The following is a 10,394-nucleotide window of genomic DNA, read 5'->3' as shown; positions in this document are numbered from 1 at the left end:
ATTGTGTGTGTGTGAATCCATGAGGGTAGGGATTTACTATGAATTGGGGAATCATTAGGCCGTATACCGGGGCGCTCTGTAAAAGGGGCAGACCTTGAACCGGGCGAGATTCCGAAGGATTTCCTAATACATAGTTGAATTCTTATGAGGAATAGTTAGCGGTCATTCGTTATTGGGGAGAGATCCGTAAAAGGGTATCTAGTGACAGTGGATAAGGTTCTTTTAGTATTTCCGGGGCGCCTGAGTGACACGGGCAGACCTTGAACCGGGCTTCTAGAACCGTTTCAAACCAATAACGAGTGACGTAAGAACACCAATGAGTTAATTCGAGGATACCTGACGAGGTTGAATTGGATAATTTGGTTGACATTCCTACAATTGAACAGTTATTGAGGAAAGGTAGAGGATCCAAGTCGATTAATCCATTCTCTGAGGAGTCCGAAATCCTAGGATCGCTTCACCCATAAGTGTCACAGTCGATCCCTTTCTCCGACTTTTAGGATAAAGCACTTTAAAACACTCCCATCTCCCCCACACAACTCATGATCTATATTCTCTCCACCTTTTTGTGCTAGATTTAGTAAGTAGTTCCACGGTCCCTGTGGATTCGATCTTTTTATTACTTGGCGATATTCCGTGCACTTGCGGAAGCACATCACACTGGAAAGTCCTGATTTGGAGAGTCATGCCGGAAGACTTGGCAGAGTCAAGGCACCAGGTGAAAAGTCCATGCAGGGTCAAGAGGATCAAGGAGGATGTGGTGATGACTGGGCGGTCAGGAGGATCAATTGCAGCAGCAAATCCTGGGGGCTAAGGACAGAGCCGAGCAAAAGCCCAACAAGTCAAGAGGACTTGATTGCCACAAGGTAAAATTCTCCTGAGTGGAGTGGGTCAGGACGCGTTCCCTATGGAACAGTAGGCGTTGGTCTAATCTAGGGTCTCACTGGAGACCTGAAGTTAAGACTAAGAGACAGTTCTAAGAACTGACTCTCCAACTCTTATCTTTGCATGTTATTTGGCTAACTTTGAATGTAGGGTTGGAGAGATTGAACACTTAGACTCTGAGCGAAGTTTTTCAGAATTTCAGTGTTGGAGTCGACCTGAGTGAAACTCAAGTCGACCTGAATCTGGTTGACCGTAACGAAAGTCAGCATAGTTAAAAATCCTCCACGTTGGACTTGAGTCGACCTGAAGAGGTACTCGAGTCAACTTGAAGACTGGATAACACAGCGAAAAGAAAAAGTTATCGAAAAGTTCCACGTCGGACAAGAGTCGACTTGAGTAGGGACTCAAGTTGACCTAAAAACAAAGTCGCCGCGGAGAAGGTGGATCTACGCTGAGCTGGAGTCGACTTGAGGTTGAGTCAAGTCTACCTGAGCACTGTATAAAAGAAGATCTCGACCAGAGGCTCAGAACAAGATTTTCCATCATTTTACAAGACCACTCTATCGAGACGACAGCGCCTTGAGAAACTTGGAGCAACCTAAAGCTACCGCAATGCCGAAATCGCACGGAAACGGCAATCAAGCTTCTTCTGCTTCTTTGGTAACAAGTGTTATTTTAATTTGTAATTTAGTTAAAAGCTTGTTATCGGTTTGAGTTTGTATCATTCGGCTTGTGTCCCTAAGGAACAAGTCTAATAGTGGATTTTCTGTCGGAAACGGTCGAAGACCGTGGGCCTTGGAGTAGTAGCCTTGGGCTGTGAACCAAGTAAAAAAATCAACTGCATCATTGTGTTTCTATTTACTTCCGCTTTCGCTTTCGTCTTACTTTCGCTTTCGTACTCGCTTCCGCACTCGTTTAAATTGTTTGTCGAAAATCGATTGAAAAGCGTAGAAGCGCTATTCATCCCCATCTAGCACTTCTATCGATCCTATATATACACCCTATCATATTGTTCTTTTCTTACTCCTACATGCTCATTTAGATCTCCTCTTATTAAAATTATCTCATTTGCAAAAAAAAAATTATACTACCTCATCTAGATCTTCCCAAAATATATCATTATCTTCATCTAATCCTACTTGAGGCGCATATGTTAATTACTTTAATAAATTCTTTTTTATCACTAACTTGAGAACTATAATTCTATCTCTCTTCCTAACTACTTCTACTACTTCACCCCTTAATAAATTATCTATAACAATACCTACTATATTTCTCATTTTACTCTTTCCTATATACCATAATTTAAATCCTAAATTTTCTATTATAGTTGTCTTGTCTTTATCCATTTTATCTCTTATAAATATAAAAATATTAATTCTTCTCCTAATTATCATTTATATTGCCTTCGCTGTTATAAATTTTTTTAAATATAATTAAGAAAATCAATTTATGACTTATTGATGTGGATGTTTTGTTGAAATCTTTTATTTATATATTTGTCCCCTTATTTGTTGTCACTCACACCCATCAAAATTAATTATTTATTTATTTATTTATCAAACCCCTATTTATCGCTAAAGTAATATAGAGAAGTCCAGGTCGTCTCTCTCGGACTCAATGATAGAAGTTGTCCTAGACATTTGGTGCGAGATTTTGTTATTGACTTTATTTATTCCTATTTACAACTCCATTTATTGACAATTTAATCCTACAATTTACAAAAGAATACTAAGTATACAACATTTACAATTTAAATCAAATCATGCATCCTATTTACAAATTATACATACAACAAACTATTTTACAATTTATCATTGAACGTTAACATACAACATGGGTTTCAATTAATAAAACATGTACAAATATACATCATAAATTCATACATCATGCTCAAATGACTTAACATACAACATATGTAATATTATGTACAAACAATATGCACAACTGTACAACATCACACGACCTATGCATGTATCTTAAACATGTTCAACTCGAGTTCACCACTAACCACACTGAATTCAACACAACCAACCAAATCAAATGAAACATGTTCACATTCTGTTCACTGTCCAAACAATCCAATACCTCATATGGCTAGCCAACATTTGAATCCAACACCTTACAAAGAAAACACATCCAATAGTATTCAATTCCACTTCATCTCATTTAATGCATCACAACAACACAACCGAAATAATTGTAATTCTAATTCACAACACATGAATGCATACATAATCTAATTCACATCCAACATACAACAGATAGATTCATTCCTACCATTTCAACACAAATCCTGACTTGTCATGAAATACAACCATTCATTTGATACAACAATTTATTAGGTTAACACATTGTTCCAATTCAACCATCAAAATAGAATGAACAACTTGATTCCCCACATTAGAACATGTTATCATCAACATCATAGCTAAACTGAACATTCCTCATTTTATTCACCGAAACAACAACATCAATTAGGGTTATTCAGATTAAATCAGTAACTAACAGAATTAAAGAAGATGCCAATTAGACTAAAGTTAATGTTACAATTAGAATTAGGGTTAAAACAAGGGTTAGGGTTAGAAATTGAACATATTTACAGTCATGGGGGTTTTTGATTCAGAGTTAACAGAACAATAATCGAAACAACAAATAACAGAGCTGATCAAGAGAAGAAAGTTAGGGATAGGATCCTTCAGATCGGCACAGAACAACAAGGCTCAGCACCCTTAGGTTGATGCCACACCAAGATGGAAGCGAGTCGCACCAGGGCAAAGCACCCAAGGTGGAGCACGAACGGAGAACCACTGATTGGAATCCATCCTTCACCCAATGTCCAGCTGCAACTAGCAAACAGAACATCAGAAGAAAGGAATTACAACCCCTTACCTTGCATTCTCCAGTGAATGAGGATGGTTGATGCCAAACACGAGCATCTCCTAACGCCTCCAAACCACATCGGCGAAGGTCAGCTTATGCTCAGAATCTATGGAGGTGAAGCGCCAGGAAGCATTCTGGAGAACCACTCACGGCTGCGTCTCTGTGCTGAAGGCCGTCATGCATCGGAATTAGATAACCACTCACAACTGCGTTCCGCGGCGACGGGGACTGGGATCTCAACGCCTCCGAACCACTTCAGCGTAGATCCTGCGAAGGCGACTGCAAGAATCGATCGGAGCTTGTATCCACTGATCTATGTTGACCGGAAGGGAGGAAAAGAATGGTGATTGGTGGCACGACGGAGCTCGGCGAGATGAGAAGGCGTCGCTGTGAGAAGTGATCAGAAAACCCTAGAGAAACCGAGCTCCCTTTTCCGCGATGAACCATCTTCTTTTTATCATTCTCAAACTGGTTCAGCTCAATGTGATTGAGCTAAACTTGTATTTTGCTGTATTTGAGCTTGGGTTTGGCTTGAATTGGGCTTAGGTTTGGCTTGAATTGAGCTAATTTAATTGATTGAGCCGAATTGAGCTTTAGGTTGCACTCGAGTTAAATCCAACAGCTTAAACCAAGCCAATTTCGCAACTAACTAAACCAAATTGAGTCCGAATTGACCCGGACTCAAACCAAAATTGCAATTAAACCTTCCAATTATCATTCCTTTCATTCTAATTCCTGCAAAAAATCAGAAATCACAAAATTAATATCAATAATTACCAAAAATTCATGAAAAATTAGAATGAAGGCATAAGAATTTGACCTGTTTTATTGAAATTGACCATTCTTTGACATCGAATGCTTGTTGTATGTTCTATAATTACTCTCCTAGTAAATAGGACTGGTAGAAACAATACCTCAATATCCAAAAATATTTTAATACTAATGCATTGTTCTTTAACAATTTAAATCTCTTGGCACATAGTATCAAAATAGTTTTTTTAAGATTGAAAATTTGTTAGAGCTATTTTTACAAAATTAGTTATGGGTCATTAAATCTCATTGTCAAATTTCATAATTTTCTGAATTAATATGAATTAGTTAAGGCTTTTCGAAGTTGGCACTGATAATCAGTTTATCAGACATCAGTCGACTGATGCTAATAGACAGTCGACTGATGTTTCTATTTTTCGAATTATGCTGAATTTTCAATGAATTTTTTATTCCATCTTGTCACTTATTAGTATACTCATTGTTCACTGATGCATTTGAGTGTTTAATCTTATTGAACAAAGGAGGAGTAAGGATTAAGGGGGAGAAAATTATAACATTAGTCATAATTCATTCCTCTTGAAAAATTTTTGACTACCTTTTCCATAATTTGCTCTGATATTTCCTGATTCTTTTTGCTGTATGTCAAAAAGGGGGAGAATGAAATAGAAAGTTAATCTTTCATGATTATTTATTCATGTTTAATGTTTATGCTTACTTGTTTAACTCTGATTGAGCATGATTATTGAAAGTACTTATTGTGATATTATATATGTTGTATTAAAGACCTAACTTAAATGATTTTTGTCAAACATTAAAAAGGGGGAGATTGTTGAGGCAATTTTGCCCCAAGCAATTTGGATTTTAATGTTTGGCTAAATCAGGTTAAGTTAGGCAATGCTTGTTGATCTAACATGTGTGACTTAAGTTCACAGGTAAAGTCCAGGAATGAAGTCTTGGCATTTGGTGAAGTCCTGGAGGCGCGGCCTCTTGGCAAAGGTGAAGTCCCGGAGGCAATGTCTCTTGGCAAGAGAAGTCTTAGCACGGCAAAGTCGAGGGAAACGTCTCAAGCGAGTGCAAGGAAGTGCACGAGGCTTGTGGAAGGTGTTTGAAGACTTGTGTCAAGGCTAAGGGATGAAGAAGAAGCTGGAAAAGTGAGTTTTCAGCTTAGGCTGTCGACTGGCCCTGCCAGCAATCGACTAGGGGTGATCCGAAGCACACACAGCCAAGCACAGAAAGATCAGTCAAGTGGACAGTCGACTGGGACCAGTCGACTGACGTTGGAGCAGTCGACTTATATACTGCCGTTGGAGTAACAACTGACAAATTAAATGCATATTTAATTACCGTTGAAGCCCATCAATCGACTAGCCCTAGGAGCAGTCGACTGGTGCACTGAATTTTATAAAAAGAGTGGTCAACGTTGTAGAGCACAAGAATCATATTCTTTCATCTTTTTTACTATTCTCTGACATTGTAAAAGCTCTCCTCTTCCTCTCATACTTTATTACAAATCTTGTACGAGGAAGACGTCCTGTTGTGAAGGTTTCTCCGCCTTCGAAGTGTGATTCGAGAAGGAGATTTTTCTCATAGTGGAATCGTCGGCTGCGTATGTGGATCCTTGGATTAGTCACCTCGTTGAGGTGGATACCAAGTAAATCGACCGGGTTAGCGTTTGTTTCTTTGTGATTCATCTTTATCTTTTTGCTTCCGCTAACAAACTCGCAGAGAAAATCGAAAGACGCTATTCACCCCCTCTAAAGAACGCCTCGATCCCAATAATAATTTCATCCAAGATAAGAATTAAGCTCAACAAACCCAAATACAACATGAAATGTGATCAATATAGTCCAGAATAATCCCTAATTAACTCTGTCAAATAGCAAGTTATCACTTATTCATCCCACTTTTGAATATAATTAAGTATTCTCTCTTTCTAAAAAATGTATCAATTATTATGAGTTATATACTATCACAAAATCAAATATATCTTTTCCTTTTCATTTTTTATTTTAAAATTATATCCCTCATGTCCTTATCACATTCTTTATTTTTACTTTTATATGCTCATTTAGATCTCTTTCTATTAAAATCATCTTGTTTGTTAAACAATTTTATAGTATCTATTTAAGTCTTTCCAAAAACTTATTTGTTATCTTCATTAATCCTACTTAAGGTGCATACAATAATTACATTAATATTTTTTTTTGTTACCACTATCTTAAGAACTATTATGCTATATTCCTTCCTAACTACTCTTACTATTTTATCCATTAATGAACTATCTAGGATAACACCAATTATGTTTCTCATTTTACTCTTTCTTATATGTCATAACTTACCATCTGAATTTTCTATCATCTTTATTTTCTTCTCACCCATTATCTTTTATAAACATAAAATATTAATTTTTCTTTTTATCATATTAGTTATAAATATTTGTTATTTTTTATAGACTTTTCATAGAATAGGCCCCAAACTCTAACTATAAATAGGGCCTTATATCTTGTAATTGGAATAAGAATTATTAAATTATTTTGATAACATGCTATCATAGCAAACAAGTTAGGTTGGGTTTTCGACGCTGATTTTTCTTTTCCTCACGCCCCCTCTCTCTCTCACGATCATGATTTCCCCATCGCGTTCGCTGTCGCTCACGCCTAACGCCACTCCTATCGAGAGGCGCCCCTATTTTTGCCTCTTCCTTCGCGAGCACAAGGAGCAGTAAGTGGAAGCCCGATCGTTCATTCTCGCTGCGCCGCTCTACTCTATCGCCGGCAGAGCTTTCCTTCACGCATCTGTCACCGGCTGTGCCTCCATCGTCCACGATTAGAGCTGGATCGTCGCCATTCCCACCCCCCCCCCCCAGCGGAACCACCCTCAGCTCCAATCTTAGTCCTATTTCTGGTGTTGACATTGCTCCTCTTCGACCTTTACCGCCGCCCATCGTCTCAATCAGCACATTATTCTCTCCACTGTCTCCTCCCACGTCTGAGGTTAAGGTTTCTTCTGTCCTTGGTTCTCGTCCGAGGATCTTCCGTCGCGTGCAAGCAATCATCACTTCCTTGTTCATCGCCGCCACCCACTGGTTGACCAAGGTGCTCGTCTGTAGCTGGCGCTGTCTCCTCTTCTGGTTTGCTTGCTCGCTGGTGGTGAATTCCTCGTAGCTGTTTTTTTTCTTGCTGCTGCCACTGGCACCCACCACATTGTAATCATCAATCCCTTTGAAGAAACCACCGTGGGGCCAACAATATTCCTAATTTTGGTTGCTGCCTTTGCTGACACTGCATCCAAGATTATTATTCTGTTTTAGGAGATCCACAATATTCAGAAGTCCAGAAACCTATCCAGAACCTAGATACAGACATTTTATTGAAATTTGGAACATTGTTATTCTTCGTCTCATAACAGCACCATATCCATCACGATAGAAGGAACTCCAAAGATATGCATCTCCACAAGATCAAACAAACTCACAGAGGAAGAGACTCTCAAGCTTCTAAAACTTGGACATTAAATTCTAGTGGTATTATATGTAACTATTGTCGCAAGCCGGGTCATATAAAGTTTGAGTGTAGAAAGTTTCAGTACAAAAATCAGCAAAAACATCAAGCTTATATTGCATCCACTAATAATACCTCTGATAAATCGGTGCTTGTCTCTGTAGAAGAATTTGTCAAGTTCTCTCAATATCAGGAATCACTTAAGTCTTCATCTTCCTCTATCACTACTATTACTGATTCAGGTAACCACAATACATGCCTTGTTTCCTCATCCTCTAAGTGGGTCATTGATTCTGGTGCCACGGATCATATGACAGGTAATTCTAGTCTCTTTTCTACTTTCACGTACAAATCCAACACTCCTATTGTTACCTTAACTGATAGGTCTTCATCTTGCGTTTGTGGGTCTAGCACTGTCAATCTCACTCCTTTGCTTTTCTTATCCTCTGTCTTACATTTACCTAATTTATCCTTTAATTTGCTCTCTATTAGTCAATTAATTCGCAATCTTAACTGTTGCATCTCATTCTTTCCCGATCATTATTTATTTCAAGTTCTTTTGACGAAGAAGATTATTGGTAAAGGACGTAAAAATGGAGGTCTCTACATTCTTGATTCACCTGTCCCAAGATCTCTCGTTTGTTCAGGTGTGAATTCTCCTTTTGACGCTCATTGTAGGTAAGGACATTCATCTCTTCCATTGCTCAAGAAACTCTATCCACAATATAGTAATGTGTCTTCACTAAATTCTGAGTCATGTCAGTTTGCAAAACATCACCGTCTTAGTTCAAATCTAAGGATAAATAAACGTGCTATTAGTCCTTTTGAGTTAGTTCATTCTGATATTTGGGGTCCTTGTCCTATTCTATCTAAACCTGATTTTAGGTATTTTGTCACTTTTATGGATGATTATTCTCGTGTAACTTGGTTATATTTAATAAAAAATAATTCTGAAATATTTTCTCTATTTTGTGTTTTTTATGCGAAAATTAAAACTCAGTTTAATATGTCCATCTGTACTTTACGAAGTGACAATGCCAAAGAATATAAGTCCAGTCTATTTCAATCTTATATGAGTCAGAATGGTATACTTCATGAAACCTCTTGTGTTGATAATCCATCCCACAATGGTGTGGCCGAACGTAAAAATAGACACCTTCTTGAAATAGCATGAGCTCTTTTATTTCAAATGAATGTTCCCAAGTCTTTTTGGGCAGACGCAGTTTCTACTGCATATTTTCTCATTAACCGTATGCCCTCCTCTATTCTTCATGGTGAGATTCCTTATAAAATTTTATTTCCTAATAAGTCATTGTTTCCTATTAATCCTAGGATATTTGGTAGCACTTGTTTTGTTTGGAATGTCCGTCCACAAGTTACTAAATTAGACCCCAAATCTTTGAAATGTATTTTCCTTGGTTATTCTCGTCTTCAAAAGGGTTATAGGTGTTATTGTCCTAGTATTAATAAATATCTTGTTTCAATCGATGTTACTTTCATAGAAGACACACCTTATTTCTCATCCTCACATATCCCGACTTCTCAAAAGGAAGATGATGATTTATTGGTATATTCTGTTACATCCTCTACACCTATTTCAGAATCGGCTCTTGTCAAGCCTCCTATTATTGAAATATACTCCAGGCATCGACCTCCTGATTCATGTCCTGCACCTACTACTTCGTCATCAGATCCAATTCCGAATGATGATCTTCCTATTGCATTACGAAAAGGTAAACGCCAGTGTACTTATCCTATCTCTTCGTTTGTTTCAATAATGGCTTGTCGTCCTCTTTTTATTTTTTATTGCTTCACTTGACTCTATTTCTATTCCTAAAACTGTTCATGAGGTCTTATCTCATCACGGTTGGAGAGATGCAATGATAAAGGAAATGAAAGCCTTGGATGATAATGATACTTGGGACTTGGTTGATCTACCTCCAGGAAAATAAGCTATTGGATGCAAATGGATATTTAATGTTAAAGTCAATCTAGATGGGTCAGTTGCCAGACTAAAAGCTCGTCTTGTTGCTAAGGGTTATGCTCAAACATATGGTGTGGATTATTCTAATACTTTTTCTCCAGTTGCAAAGTTGACATCTGTTCGGTTATTTATTTCTCTTGCTGCTACTCATCATTGGCCTTTACATCAACTTGATATCAAGAATGTTATTCTTCACGGTAATCTTCAAGAGGTGTATATGGAGCAACCTCCTGGTTTCGTTGCTCAAGGGGAGATGGGGCCAGTTTGTCGTCTTCGAAAGACTGTATGGATTGAAACAAAGTCCGTGTGCTTGGTTTGGAAAATTTAGTCAGGTTGTTGAAAAGTTTGGTATGAAGAAAAACAAGTCTAAT

The sequence above is a fragment of the Curcuma longa genome, chromosome 14, assembly GCF_044706935.1.
Source record: "Curcuma longa cultivar G26 ecotype Majalengka, Jawa Barat chromosome 14, ITB_CL_G26_1.1, whole genome shotgun sequence".
NCBI classification, from domain to species: Eukaryota; Viridiplantae; Streptophyta; class Magnoliopsida; order Zingiberales; family Zingiberaceae; genus Curcuma; species Curcuma longa.
This window is presented reverse-complemented; position numbering follows the sequence as displayed.